Raw genomic sequence first — 16,791 nt, 5'->3', positions numbered from 1 at the left:
AGTTTCCGAAGGGTACTCGAAGCGGATCCAGCGACTCAAGGGCCACGTGGTCCGACGCGGGTGACCTGGAGGAAAAGTTCCACACGTTGTCACGTACAACTCATTATCCCCTCCGATTACCACGCCGTCCCGAAAATACGCAAGGAGCGTAAGGGGCAGGCGGTAAAAAGGACAAAATGCGCAACGCTGATTGGAAAGGCCCAACGCGTTGTTCAAGAATTTTACCAGGGCAAACGGCGAAGGGAAAAAGCAGACTCATTCACTGCATCGCGACTCGTCCTAAGACACAGTCCACGGAAATAAAGAAGTTTTTCCACTGCACACGAGTGTGCTAGTAATTCCGAACCATCCTACCCAAAGAAGAATTTTATATATTTTATATTTTATAACATCTATTGAGATTATGACTTGGATTATTTCTTAAATGAATATGATATTAATTCATTTTCTTAAAAGTTTTATTATTACTTTTATTTGAGAGAAGGTATATGTGCGAAATGTTTGACAGACCAAATTCAACTATGAGACGGGCGACTGAATATCGCTTGCTTATATACCCTTTTTGGTGTGACGAACATTATCTTGAATCTGACAAGTTCGGAGATGACAGCATTTTCGCAAAGAAAAGAGTTACTTCAAATGACGCTCACAAGTTCAAGTCTGCCCCGCATGCCACCTTCCCCTGGTCAAAAAACCTGGAGCGTGGTAGAATATCTTCGTGACAACTGTTCATATCAACTAAGATAGATGTGCCAATATTCAAGTGAGCAGTTCGGGAGTTGGGTATTTCGATTCCGAAAAGTCTAAGCTGAGTTGCTTCGGTTGTAGAAATGACCATTTTCTATTATACTTGAGATATTTACAATATTCGACGAGCGTTGCTGCTATAACTGCCGCGCCGCTCACGAGTATGGGGACTGCCCCGCATGCCACCTTCCCCTGGTCAAGAAACATAGAGCGTGACAGAACGGGCTCATGAAGCAGGAATCAGTTTCATGAAACTCAGTTTGTTTTAACTACAACGGTTTGAAACGGTTTTAACGACATGGCAATATTGTAGCGAGGAATGAAATGTGGCAATCATGTTAAGTCGCTATCCTTCTGTTTCAGCTTTTTTTCTCTCTTCCGCTACTGTTCAATTTTCTTACATTCCTGAGTCGGTATTTCATACATTCTTTTTTACCGATACATCGTGTTCGATACCTGTGGTCACAGAAACATACGTGTACCACCTGGCGGTCGAAAATATTTCTAATTTGCTTTGTCTAATGTCCGTTCGCACAACTGCAGCGCGTCGATCAACTCCGTTAAGGTCGAATTCTTACCCGCCCCGTTAATGCCCTTCAGTCCCGAGGTTATCGATCCTGCCTGGCACTATGCTTACACGCCTAATGTGAACATTATCAGTCGAGCACGCTGCTAGCACGACACGAGCCTGGCACGTACATGTGAATCGGCCCTTAACGAAAAATAGTAACCACTGAGAGACGAGATCCAGCTGGCGCGAGGCAGCAGAGCCAATGTGCGGAACTGGGCTTTGAGCGCTTGTTGGCTCAGTCATCTTGCGCCAACCGAGTTTACCTCTCATCGATTACTATTTTTTGTTAATGACTCGTAAACAAAGATGCAGACCACATTTTCGCTAAGGAAAAAATTACTTGAAATGAATCCTTTCCTGCAAATAACATATTTTTGGAACACCCGGTATAATCTCCGAATATTGAAGCGCGACAGCATAATTTTAATCTATAGCCTAATAGCAATATAGCAATTCATTATCAACGATTCTCATTTTAAATTGCTGGTGTCTCTTGCTTGTTTTGTTTCAAGTATGCGTCTTTATTTTACTATTATCGATTCTTCATTACGTTTCTAGACTCTTGTTCTTACACATATAATCAAATATTTTTTGATCCTTTATATAATTCATATCCGTTTATGTATCGGTTTATGTAATACCTTTACCTAGATATATAACGATTATATGTAACGCGTAGTGACTATGTGTTTTGTGTATACGTTCAGCTCATCAGACGTTGTCGTCTCTCTATAAATGTCCCCAACATTATCGAACGCAACTTTTAACTGCAACCGTAGAAAAAGGCAATGACGGAAGTTGTGCGTAACGGATACAATAGTTACGTCAACGTTTTTCATTTGATGCAACAAAAACTGGAATAACATGTTTTCGAATTTTTATTGCTTGAGAGCTGGAGAGAAAATTAACATATCTTTGAAAGTACGAGAACATTAGGCAGGCTTACTTCTTAACCCTTCTTATGGACGGTATCTGAAAAATACTTCATTTATTTTTAAAAGTTTGGAGCATTAGGAGGAATAACAGTTTTCACAGGTGATTTCATAGACTTTTATTTTTGGTATTAAAACAGATCAAATACGTAAATTGTTATTGCCTTAAAAGAAATTACTACTTATATAATTGTATGATTGCAAATATTTTATAATTCCTACATGGAATAATCTCCATAGATATTGATTCTTGTCTCTCAGTTTATTCTCTCTCAGCGATCTACTAAGAACACCTACCCTATTTCAGTGAACAGTGGATCGCTATCTAAATCTACAGCGATTCATACACATTTAATTTTTTAACTTAATTAACATTTTGAAGATCTCAATAGCTTGTATGCATACTAAAAATTTCATCGAAATCGGTTCACGTCGATTTGAACTACGGAAAATTAAAAATTACAAAACATCGTAGTTTTTTTATAACTTTCGACCGATAACTGTAAGAAATCTCGGAATTTTGCATTGTGTAATTGTTTGTAGTTCCTAACAATGTTATTCGATGAAATTATCGATTAATTACCGAGATCTTTGTTTCTTTCTTTATTTCTTATATTTTCATTATTGTCTCAGATAAAAACGTTGTCATTTTTTCATTTCGTAATCATCTTATCGAATTGCAAATGTTTAAAACAATTTTTTAGTCATTGTCTAGTAAACTAGTTCCACCATCATTCCAACAAAATTTTGATCGCTGAGCCTAGTTAAAAGAAAGTTTTCCGTTTTAAAAAGTGTACAAAATACGTTTCATCCACTATAGATGTTTGAAAGATTTAGTTCCGACGTGATGTCAACACCTATTGCCGATCGCTATATTTTATTAGATTCTAATCAGTAATTATTCAAAAGACCGTATGTAATAGATACGATTCAGTGTTTCGACCGTTTCAGTATAAATCTGCAAAATTTACCCTGATGAAATGCTTAAAGTAGTCGAAGGGTTAAAAAAGAGTAAGGACGAATATTTTATCTTATTACTAGTCGCGAGCTTGTCTGCATGCCTAATTTCTATGAGAGGTATTTTTCTGAAAAACATTCAACGTATATTTATCTTATCGGCCACCATGGATGTTGAAAAGCTAAAAACAACCCTTATAATTTGGAAATAGAAAGTACATTTAATTTAATTTTTGATCATCGATGAGAAATCATAGTTTGCAAAAGGTGTAATGATTGCACACACTAACTAAATCATATTCAATATGTTCTTTCGCGAAGGAATATGACAATTTTTTCACATTTGGCGACTATTTGGCGTCGAACTTACATATCTATCTACCGCAATAGCCGCGTTGTGTCATAAACCCGGAACACTAAGTTCATTCCAATTGTTCCTTAGCACGGAAACATAAATGAACACTTTGGTAAGAAGAGACACGATTATTCGAGCTTTTTGGCTCATCGTTTTTGTAGTCGCCGACTGTCAACAACTATAAGAACGAGTTGTCGGGTTCTCATATTGTCCATTTTTGTTTACAAGCTGAGGAATAATTAGAGAGAATTTTCTGTATTTCCGAAGAGTTATCTGAAATCGAGCGCGTAACAGCATCCGAAGCTACGAAAAATTGATCTAGAAGAATTCCCGTGACATTGTCGAACGCCGCGGTGACTGCACGGCCATGCGAATAACAGTCCCATCTTCTCCAAGATAAGACCTGCTTGGGGAGAGGTCGGAACACGACGGAAGATTTATGGATCATACGTTAAGAAGGAGCTGACTTGGAAAATGTAATGTTCGGTGAAATCCAATCAACGTACTTCTTCTGCATGAAAATGAAAGCCCTTATCGGGGTTATCAGGTATTACCTCGAATGTCTCGTGACTCGATCTATGACAACACGGATCATCAATCGGGTAACGAGGGGTAGATAGCAACAGGATTGCCAGGGATGCTTGCAACTTTTGTCATTGTTCGTGTTGCGTTGGTCGACTACACTGCCGTGTTCAACAGTTCATCCGTAACGTCACAAATGGAGGCAGATGATATTTGAGTGAACCCCTGGCAACCTCGGTTCAGGAACGAACTTCCAAAACACGAGAACACTTACATATAGCGAGGAGATTGCATCAAATTGGATCCGATTGTCCAACATTAGTTTGGTGGGCAATATTTCGGCGACACGGGAATCAATGTGTCCGCGATCGACTGTTTTAGGCCCGATTCGGGCCTTACAAAGCCGGATTTTAACGCTTTACAGGCCGCACGGTTTTTCCTGGATTAAACTGCTATTTTACAAACAAACAAAATTATAATTAAAGCATAACTTGTAAATCAACAATCAATCGCCAGGTAAATGCTTTCACAAATATTTAAATTTAAGGAATTCGTAACATTAAATAAAAATGCATGTACCAGACGGAAGATTAAAGAAAAAAAGATAATTTACGATTTCGCACTCGTTCTCAGTATTTTCGGATCCGATTCGAAGTAGTCGAACTCTTTTCGTAGCAAGACGAAGAGTACCTCGAATTGCGATAGGATAGAAGGAATTTAGAAAATAGGAATTATTTATTATACGTGTATCTTGTATAATTCGCTCGTATGACGGACAAAATTAAATTTAATAAATACACAAGTAATATTTACACTTCTTTCAATCACTCACAACACAAGTATTGCGGGTAGAATTGATTCAAGCACAGTAGAGCTAACACGAACAGCGAAGTACATTAATTAGCATGATGATAAAAAAAAACACGGTACAAAATCGAATGACCGTAGCACATTTGCATATATTGTCTACGAATTTGCCATGCGAGAGAGAGATTGAGTGAGAGAGAGAGAGAGAGAGAGAGAGAACGCGGCAGGGGTCCGTGAGCAGAGATAGCAAGGATCAAGAATACAGAGTGGAGAGCGCAGAAACGTGGAAGTCGCGAGGCGATAAGTCGACTGGTTGCGTGGTGGCTTGGAAGTAGATGCTCAACGAATAAGCCTTCCAGGATTCGGGGTTTAGCAAGCGTGGAGGCGCGTCTCGCCCCTACGACACTGCCCGTTCCCGGAAGGGAACGTTTACGAGGTTTCGTGTGGTCTCCGTCATGCACGAAAGATTTCCTCGGGGACTTTGCGTTGCAAGGAGAAGTGTTGTGATCAACGATATCTGACGTCTTCGTCCAGCTTGGGGATTCCGGTATGTTTCGCGACCTTGGTTAAGAATACAGATCCTATAATTTCGAAGGACTCGGGAATCCTCGCAGTGTCGGCGCTTGCGAGCCGACTTTCCGTTGGCCGTCGCCGCGCTCTCGTGCAGCTCCCGTTATCGTAGGCGGAGTCGACGGTCAGATTATAATGGCGACCTACACCTGTGCATTGGTAGTTACGGATTTGGTGCCTATCTATCGTACTGTCGCCCCGGGGAAATTACTACAACTGATCGCCGCGGATATAATAATCTATACATTATAAAAGGTGCGAGTGCTGGGTGCAGCCGCGTGACTGCGCAACGTGAAGCAATTACTCGATTAAAGTCTGATTTAGAGTCTACTTTCGTGTCTTAATAATGTCCGCGAAATCCGTCAGCGGTACGGGTAACTCTCCCCTATTCCCGTGATCGAATCCTAGACCACTATCCTATAGATCTATCTTGCGCCAATCGGTTACTGACGTAGCCGCAGTAAAAAGTATCTCGCGTTTCGTGTGGCACTCTTCTGGTGCCGGGCGTACGGACTTGATATCGTGCGTCACGTCGGATTTCTCGGGAACCAAATTTTGTGGCCTAAGCGTCTTAAAATTCCGGAGTCGCATCGGTCCGCGTCCGGGGACTCGCATAGGTCAGGGCAGCATCACTAGTTATTAAACACTATATTATTATAAAAATTATAAAGATGTACAAAATATATTTAATTATATATTAACATTGTCTTTATATATAACTATTAAACACTATATAATTATAATAATTATAAAGATAGACGTCCTGCTCTATCGAATCGATTACTTGTTGCCAATGGTGACATCAACCCTATAACAGTTGCATTCACATTTCACAGTATGTCTGAATGCAAGTTTCTTTTAACTTCAGTGCAACTCAATAGAATTATGTGGACATTATATGTCTGGTCGAAACCGCTCCTGATTGGTCGAGTCACTGTACCGAAACAGTCACCGAAGCGTGAAGCGTGATCACGGCTATATATACTGCAAATTTTGACAAATGTGTCATTTGACGCCTTGTATCTATTTCAGCAAGATGGAAAACTTCAGGACTTTCCTTGATGTGATCGGAGTGCTCGACCCTAACAAGGTAGATTTTATTTCCGTACTTCCACCAGAGGTGTCGCAGTTGATCCTACGTATGTTGGATCCTCGGTCCCTGCTTTGCGCTGGTAGAGTGTCAGGTAAGTGGTTGAATGTCTGCAAGGATGATCCTGTCCTGAAACGAACCGCAAAACACTATAAGCAGCGCATAATACAGAGACAGTTGCACCTCATGTACAAGCCCGACCAGGTACAAGGGGGACTCTGTGCCGCGTTCGAATCAATGAACAAGTCACGGAGCATGAACTTTCGATATCTTTTTTACCATGTGATAGTGATAATTTTAAGAAAAACGCTGTTCATCTTTATTTCAGAATATCTGAATAATATTTACGAACTTTTCGGACCCGAAATAATAATTAGTTTAACCGTGACAGCCGTTTTAATTTTCTGGTGTGCATGACACCTCATGTGTACCATATGAAATTTTTATGCAAGGTGTACACAGTGAAGATTAACAAAGTTCGCAAATGATATTTTAATTTAAATAATTCCGTGTCCGAACATAATTCAACGAATGATTTGCAAAGCTGATTTAATAATAAATAATCGCGATAAGGGACGTAAAGAATTTGTTTATTAGAGAAATATATGAAAAATATTATCGATAAGAAACTGACCCATTGAGTTGAGGATGCATTTGCTGACTCGTACGCACTGATCTCGTACAACGAACAGCTGATCCCAGGTCGATGACCGCAATATTCGAGGGATACTGTCGGAGGAACCTCTGGTATAGTTACTTACGAAGTTCACTCACACTGCACTGTCACCAAACACTGATCAATTAATTAATCACTGATAATCCGAATCACTTGTTGATAGTACGAAAAATCACTGAGACTCGTTCGCTGATAATCGTTTATTCGACGCGTTCGTTCGGGAGTCGACGTTTCACTGCCGAAAAATTCAGGTCTCGGCCGTGGGCCCTTGTCCTTCGTCGTTCGGCCGTCCGAGAAAATGAACCAGATGTGCAGAGACGCAATCTACGGCCGACCCGCTGTCACAAAATGATACCCGATACCATTTTCCTCAAACGGCCGTTAATTACGTTCTAAAAGCGCAGAATACCGTCGGTGACAGCGGGTAGTACTACAATACTACGAAGAAAGTATGAACTGCTCAGATTGTCCTAAAAAATTGACAAATTTTTAAGATGAGACGCGATTATTCGTGCCTTGCGTTTTGTTTTTACTGTTATTTCTGAGTTTTCGAGCGCAATCGAGACAATTCTTGTGCGCGACCTCAGCGCGAATTAGGGTGAAATTATTGCATATGCCTTTAAATAATATAACTATAACTTTTAATAAATATAACTATATTACAGATAATGATATATAACAATATTATAATATAATACAATATTATTATAATATTTTATAGTTACGAATTGTTAACGATAAATAAAAACGAGCCGCAACGCTCAAATAATCGTATCTCCTCTTTCTAAATTGTTCGCTTCTGTGGACCATCTGTGCGTCAGTTAGGGAGACATTACTGTACGTCGTTCGAAAGAATGTATCAGTGAAGTTATGCTATTCGGAGAACAGATGCCTCTATCCGACGGATATTCGACGAGCCTACGCGTTCGACGGACAGTGTGAAGAAACAGTTTACCCTATTTTTCGATCAACCCTAGAATTTTAAGCAATCTTGGAGTAAGAGTAATCGAACGGCAAAGAAAGAACGACACCGTTTAGATACGCAACAAATGGGTTGCAGATGTGACGACGAAGAACAATGGCTATATAAATACAACGGTAATCTTCATGAAGCAATGAAACCAATATCGAAGCAAATGTTAATTTGTCTCGATGGCTCTGTTCAGAAAAATGTCACGAAAACATGGGACAATAGCCTAAAGAAAGCAGGTATAAGATCGCGAAAAGAGCGCACTTGGTCATCCGTGATCCGCCGGCGCAACCCCCACCCCCACCCCCCGGTAAAACTCATTACCGAGATACTTTATCATAGCGAAAAATGCTAATCGTTGATTGGTGCGCACTTCGGCCACAAAATATGTATAAAAATGGCTCAAATAGGAAAAGTACCAATTTGATTATCAACTGTCGTTGCGAGTGGTCACGTACATTTAAAGTTCCGCAGTTCTGACTCTCATCGAAACAGATCGTTATAGTTTCTTACGAGTATTATTCGCGTCTAGTGTCAAGTGTTGCTATCGGTGACGATAAATAGTGATATATAAATTGTGAGAATTATGGCACCAACAAGGAAATCGGAGAGACTGCAACGCTTGTATATCTTAAGGAAACTACGAAAATTGCCTTCTGTACAAACTAGATGGAACAGTAGAGCTGGCCTCGGAGCGGTCCAGCGTATTCAAAGAGTTGCGTCAAGAACTCCTGGGCTTGCGAATAGAAATATACGCAAACTTAAACGACCAAGTATAGCAAGCCCGCAATACGATCAAGTAGATACAGAGTTATTGTCGTGGATCGAAGAAAGAAGAACACGTGACGAGCGCGTAACCAACAATCAAATATTAAAAAAGGCAAGGTAACTGAGAGAAGATTTGCTATTGTGTTTGCGATTTGGTCCGAGTCGCGAGTGGTTGCAACAATTTAAACAGCGTCATGGCATAGAATGGGAAATCATGTACAGTTATCAAGATGTAATTAATGATAAGTATGCAGTTAATTTTAAAAGAATGTTACTGCAGGAAAACTTAAATTTAGAAAATGTTTACTATATGGACGAAAGCGCGTTGCTATGGGACACGCTTCCAAAGGAGATATCGTCTGCAACGGAAGAAAATTCTCTTAGCGGACACACGCGGAAAAACAAAAGTATTACAATTGGCTTATGTGTAAATGCGGCTGGCACACATAAGCTTAAGCCTCTTGTAATTTACGAATTGAAAGAAACAAGAACTGTGAGAGACGAGATTGCATTACCTACATTATTTAAATCGGTGCCGAACGCACGAATGACCAAAGCATTATTATTCGATTTGTCCATTTGTAAAAAGATATCATGCACAGAGAGGAATATCTGGAAAAGTAATTCTATTGTTGGACAATTCCGAAGCCCATAAAATTCTTCAACCGATGGAGCGAGGGAGGGATTATGGGGGAAACGAAAAGAATTTTCCGTCATGAATTCTTGAAACGAGTTTTGGAGTGTAATGCAGAGATGAATAATTATGATTTTGATTGCAATTACACGTTTAAAGTCTGCATGCACATCTTATCGCCTTCCTGGATATCAATTAGAATGGGATATATCCAATATGCATGGAATAATCTCATTAATCCTTCTAACTTTTCTATTCGGTCAAACCTAATAAATATGGAACCTGATTGGTCAGACATAGTAAATGCGATAACAGGGAAACAATGCACCATGACACATGTTAGAAAATATTTATTAGAATGTGACGAGGAAGAAAAAAGAAATGGAAACGAAGTACAGAGAGAACCTGGTGAATCTGATTTTTATGATAACAGTACTATGAGTGCTGAATCACTTATCCGGGGGGGGGGGGGGGGTATCTTATCCGGGAATTAAAAATGATTATTGAAACTACCCCACCTGACATACAAAACATGGACGGGGTTAGTAATATTACATATCATGAGGAAGGAGCGACCATATAAGTAAGTACATACCTATTCATATAATGGTAAAAATTTTTCAACCAATTTGAAAATATGAATTATTTACAAATTAATTTTTCTTTTTTTAGGTTATTGGTTCGTAAAAGATGCAGGAAAACCATCGCCTTCGACCACAGCTATTCCAAGGATGATACGCAACGGAACGATTCGTTGCAAAATGCTATTTTCCACGTACCTAATTATAAACAATGTCAATGAAGATTTTAATATTGTATATATTTAATGTTGATATTAATGTTGGAATCGAATGAATTTCATAGTAAATATTGAATAAATAAATGTACATAATCAAAATTATAACGTGTTCGATCTTATTTTTATCGGAAATACCTGTCCAAACTGCATTGCGCGCACTGTCAGCAATATGTAAAATAAATGATCGGTGTTAAAATGTTAAAATTTAAAAAAGTTATCTCATTGTATTATGGAATTCGAGTCAAAGAAATCGCGGCACACGTGTTCACTGACTTCGTAGAACATCGGCTTAGAGAGAAAATCAATGAATTAGAGGGCCGTGACAATGTCATAGCGCGAATCCCAGAATACCGAAGTTCGTCAAATCCCGGAGAAAGTACGGTATTTGTTTTCTATAATAACGTTACACAAACTTATAAACGAAACACACGAATAGTTAAAATTTTCGAAATTGATTCTATCAAAGCAACACGTTTTATTCAACATATTTTATATTTTCAATTCTTTGCAAAAAATCGCAACCTTTCAGATTGTATTACCCTTGGACCATATATGGTCTGAGATATTGTCAATGGGGTGAGAACCTACGTATAGTATACAGTGTACAGGATGTAGCGAGATTAATTGTACAAGTAAAAATATGATTCTACATGTTATTTAAAATAAAAAGTGTAGAACATTTTTATGCCGCATGTATAAGCATTTTCCTAATAGAATTGTAGTTTTATAACTACATTTCTATTTTATAATAGAAAGAAAATGTGAATTTATTATAAATCGAGATCGTAACCATAAGTACTGGACAGTGAATTGTATTCTAATACACGTGGTTCAACGAATGGTCCTATTCCATTCATTCATAACGACGCTTTCGCCAGGAAAATTTTATTTTATAATTTTTATCAATTTTTGCATGTAAAATCATCTCGCGTTCTACCATAACACAGGATCCACCATATCTTCATTAATTTCTTTCCAATATACTTACCATTTATGTGCTATTGAAGAAACAAACTTATGCGGATGTTCATATCTAGTTTACACCCTTATTTATACATTTGCCTGTTGTAATCCCCGTTTTCTCACATTTAGAATAGAGTTAGCAAAGTTTAGTCTAGCAATAGCACAAACTACACTACACGTAGAACAACAAAATCTCTGTTCAGGACATTATGCTGTCAAATTGGCAATTACTAACTTATTTTTGGTTTACATAAAAAGAACTTAAATAAAAATATAACGAAGAAATAATTATTCCAAATATGTAAAATCTAGTAAAAGCGAAAAGTATTATTGTTACACTTGTTATATCGTTAATTAATATTCTAAAAGTTAATTAATCCAATATTTCGTTAAGCACTTTGAGCAATATTGATTTAAAAAAAAACGTGTCCCTAAACATTTGATTTATTTGAAATCAGGAATAATATATTCAAAGTTCTTGAAAAATGTTCTCTGTACCGGATAACAAATAGATGTTCCTATACAAATAACACTTTAGACGTGTTGTGGAATGTGTGTGATATGCACCCCCTGTGAATGTGCTGGTGGCTTGCAGACTCAGACCAGGAGGATCATTCTCACAACTCTGGCCGTCTTAACATCAGAAAGCTATTAGGTAAGAGTTTGTTAAAATAACGAACATTATTGTTAACTTTTTACGTTTTCACAAGCATTTACAAAATATGACAACACTTGCTTTCTTTGCATTAGTTTAATTATTTAACCATGAATGAGCATTATGAAAAGTAGTCTGCTTTTTCAGAATGTAGAGTATTAATGTTAAATTATTAATGTTATCATCGGTTACATCTCTGTAATAATTTCATTCGCATACGATAGCAAAGACTATATTATTGTTTCTCTCAGAACTAGTTAATGTAATCTAGAATTTGATTTATATTCGTTTATACAATAGAATAGTGTAACCGTACATCTAAAGCTAAAGAATTCGTAGACTAACTTGGTCTAAATTGTAAATTAATGTTTAAAAATTCTAGTTACAATTAATCTTGTTAATCAACAAGAAATACGTCGATACTTTTATTGTATATATATCCAGGATGGAATGTTTATACAGGAATACTTGAATATCGCTGTTAATTATAATTATACATATGAAAACATCGTTTGAAACGAATCATGATTTTCCTTCTTTTGTAAAGTTTCAAAGTCATCTATGTTCTTTAAATGTAGAAACCATATCATTTACTTCCATAGTCTTACAAGTATTATTGCTACGCTAAACTCTAGTAAAATTGATATTAATTTGCTCAAAACAATGAAAGATAAAAGTGTTACCATGAATTACACATAAATGAACAACGAAAAATAATTTTCTATTTTGGAAAGGCATAATTTCGAGGCTGGTGAAGACGGGGATGATAGTAGTGGCGGTGGAAATTCCTGGCGGGAAGAACTTCAACGTCGCTATCAGCAAGAGAACGATTTCCTGGCCGAATTGCGTGCACGTAACGTTAATATGACGCAGACACCGTCGGCCACTCCATCCAGCGAGCAAGAACAAGAAAGAGGCGAGAGAGAAGATGCGGATGGAGAAAAACAGGAAGAGAACGAATCCAACTGGACAGAACCTGTGGAGCGATAGCTTAATCGATAAGTTTAATTTAAAAGTATTTACATGTACTTGAATAACGGCTTAGAAACTGCTACCTAATCGAAACGCAAATAAATTATTATAGCACCATGAGCTATTTATAATGGGCATATATCTAGGTGTTAGTGTGAAATAACTATAAACATTCGTATTAGACTTTGGACAGTATTTAAAACTTAAAAACTTGCATTTTCAAAGCAATACTTTTAATCAAAAGAATTGTCAGCTCGGTGAAAACGAAACGCCGTTATAGTAATATCACCGTATCAATTTTAAGGGAACCATCAGATCAATAACATTGTTTGTAGACGAACCGAACTTTTTATCAGACGTTTACAATATTTATAAAATGCGGAGAGGTCGTTTGTTGCTTTCAACGTCATTGTATCATCGCTAAGTACCTACACAGATTAATTGCAGTCGCATATATGAGTTCCAATCCTTTTCTATTGCAGGAGAATGTATCGATGTTTCTTTCTTCCTACGTTTACATTCACATATTATGAAACGTTGTAACGCTCTAAATGATCCACACCACCATTGCACATAACACATCTATGGGCCTAAACAGATAAGAACCGATATCATACTTAGATTAGAGACATAGAGAAAACAAAAACTTCGTTTGCTTATTCAAGGTTAAATCATTTGTGTAAGTTTCACACGCACACACACAAATATAATAACGAAGAGACGTTTTTCTTTCAACACTAAGTGCTCAATAAGAAACTTTTTAGTCTACAACGTGTAGGTGAACGAAATAGACAAGAAATTTTGCACAAATCAAATGTTTGACCAAACTTTGTATAAAAAGGTAAGTGAATGTAATTAATGGACTTTTTAAAATATTTAATAAAAGGTCCTTCCGTCCTTCCTTTGGGCCGTGTTCCTCCAGTGCCTCTGGCCTTGCTGTCACCTGGGAGACCATCGTGTCCAGCCTCACCCCATGGTTCATCCACATGAACAGGTTCCGCTACCTCAGGATTGGGGGTGCCTCTTTCCTATGCGACCACTTTTATCCTCCCTTCTCTCTTCTTCTAAAATCAGCTCTGACTCTAGTTTCGTGTTTCTTGTTCCAGAACCAGATTGGAATATGTCTCTCTAATTGACGCTCAGATTGTCCACAGAACTGGACACTTTGGGAAGAGGAGATACGATTATTCGAGCCTTGCAGTTAGTTGTTATAGTTACGGATTGTCAACAACTATAAAAAACGAGCTACAATCTTAGCGTCAGTAAGGGAGACATTACTGTACTCTTGAACTTCGCTATCCACAATACTCATTTGCAGTTATTGTGAGTTCGGTGCAACCTCCAGTTCCTTGTCGATCCAATCTTATCAACCCAAGCTTCAGCTGGGAGTCATCCTCGCCTTGGACCCATGACCCAAAGTTCCACTGCTCTGGGGAATTATCATAATTATATTTCATGTTGCCTATATCGAACCAGTGAATTCAAACAGCCCTGCAGGCTGGTTCAGACACAGTAATCCAGTCGAGTGACTAGTAATGAGTCAAATGTATATACTCTATTCTAAGTTACTAAATTACTCGACTAAATTGCTGGCTGCGTTTGAACCAGCCTTTATAGATGAAGTATAATACTTGGACACTCCGTAGTAGTAGTAGTAGTATAAGTACTATAATACTTGAACTCTCACCTTTTCTGAGGTGTCCAGTACGGTTCAATCATATCCAGCCATCCGTTGTTCAACCAAATGCTCACCTGCCCACGTCATGGTCTTGTAGATATACATTGCGGTCCTAAAATTGTGGTACTTCTGGTTAATGAGAGAATCCTGAGGTTGATTGAAGTAGTTTTTTCCTTTAGAACCAAACTACTATAATCATAGTGCTCAGAGATGTGTTGCGGTCCATGGCAGCAGCTGCTAGAGGCACGTTGGACACGAAACCATAAATATAAATCGTCTTCACCGGGTTGATGAGCCCAGGCTGCTTGGGAGCTTAGTTACAGAAGCTCATGTTCTTTTATACATTCGTACTACTTAGATACAACATTCAGTAATATGAGACATATCAATAGATTATTGGAACTTTTGTTCAATAGGTGATACTTTCTGGTTAAATAATAGAGGCCTCGAATCTACCGATTTATATAGGTGTAACATTCATTTTATTTTATTTCACTTGCATTTATTTTATTGTCTGAAATGTAACATTTATGTTGTAGTAAATAGACAGTTTTAGAAACTCATAATGAAAATCAATTTTAATTAAGCTAGAAGTCAGTATTATTGTGCTGTTGTTTGAAAGATGAATAATGTTTATGAGTCAATAGCTTCGAGGTAAATTATGTTACACCACTACAGGGGATAATGTATATAAGTATTACTGTTGATTACGTATCGGACATAAAATACTAATATATATATGGTGTAAAACTTTATATATATATATATGAGTCTGTATTTCTTAGGCATTTCGACTACTATCTACATTGTTCTCATCTCACTTTTCACATTCTTGAAAACTATTACATTCGAATGCCTAAGTTTTACACCATAGTCACAATTACGTTGCATTTACAGCTGTACGTTGCATAATAATAGGTCTGATATTGTTTTCTGTGCTATACCTAAATTTTAGTTCCTAGATTATGTAATTAAATAATATTCAATAAAATGATCGTTGAATTGTAATAAATAGAGAGCGACGCATTTTGTAATATTTATATAGCGCATAACAACATTCGCAAATATTCTGTGTCTATATTCATATGATCACTTTTGTCTATATATTAACATTTACAAGGATTGTGTAATGACTACATGATACAACTATTGAATAAAAAATGAAACGATAACTTGTAACTAATTTATAGATTTCGGATCACCGAATCACAAGTTTCCCTTGTGTTTTTCCCTTTAGAATTCTGTGTAATTTTATCCTATCATGTCATTAGATTTTTATGGCATGTAACGGTATTAGTATTAGCCTTCTTATTCATTATGAAGATCTTATTAAATTTATTATGGTACTATGACATTGGTACAAGGTAAATTTCAGTTCATGTTTCTATTTATGCAACGATTCATAAACGGAATTAATTATCTTTTTTATTTTCTAATATATACATATTGTATATAACTCTTTGATCAGAGATCCATAGTTGGATATTTGCAAATAGTCTAAGATTATTGACTTTTTCAAGATGAAAGTATAAAAGATGAAAATTAAAACTACAATATTAACACTATTTGCGAGCAAACTAAAAGGGTTTCACGAAAATAATAATAATAATCTTCGAAAATTACGATAATGAAAATACCAGTAATATAATAAAAACATAGGGTATTAATGAACTGATAATACAATTTGAAAGGAAATAATTTTACGCAAGAAAAGGTATTAAAAGTATAAAACAAAAGTTGGTATTATAGTAAACTTCATTTGTGATTCAGTCAATATTGCAAATACAGTAATCTCTCCCTAAAAGATGCGGGATCGGAATCCGAAATGTATTTCAAAGTACTAAAAGACGTGATTCATCAAGCCTCCCGGCCCCCCTTTATAATATTGTTCGACACAATAATATATAACGGCATATTGACCGCTGCCTATCATAAAATATCAAGTAGTTTCGTCCGACACGAGTTTCATTTTCTGTCTCTCACTCTCTCTCTCTCTCTCTCTCTCTCTAATAGGACCATTCGTTGGACCACATATATTAGAATACAATTCACTGTCCAGTACTTATGGTTACGATCTCGATTTATAATAAATTCACATTTGCTTTCTATTTTATAACTAAAATTC

This window comes from Megalopta genalis, chromosome 11 (assembly GCF_051020955.1).
Source record: "Megalopta genalis isolate 19385.01 chromosome 11, iyMegGena1_principal, whole genome shotgun sequence".
Taxonomy (NCBI): Eukaryota; Metazoa; Arthropoda; class Insecta; order Hymenoptera; family Halictidae; genus Megalopta; species Megalopta genalis.
The sequence above is the reverse complement of the archived record's forward strand: the minus strand, read 5'-3'. Positions refer to the sequence as shown.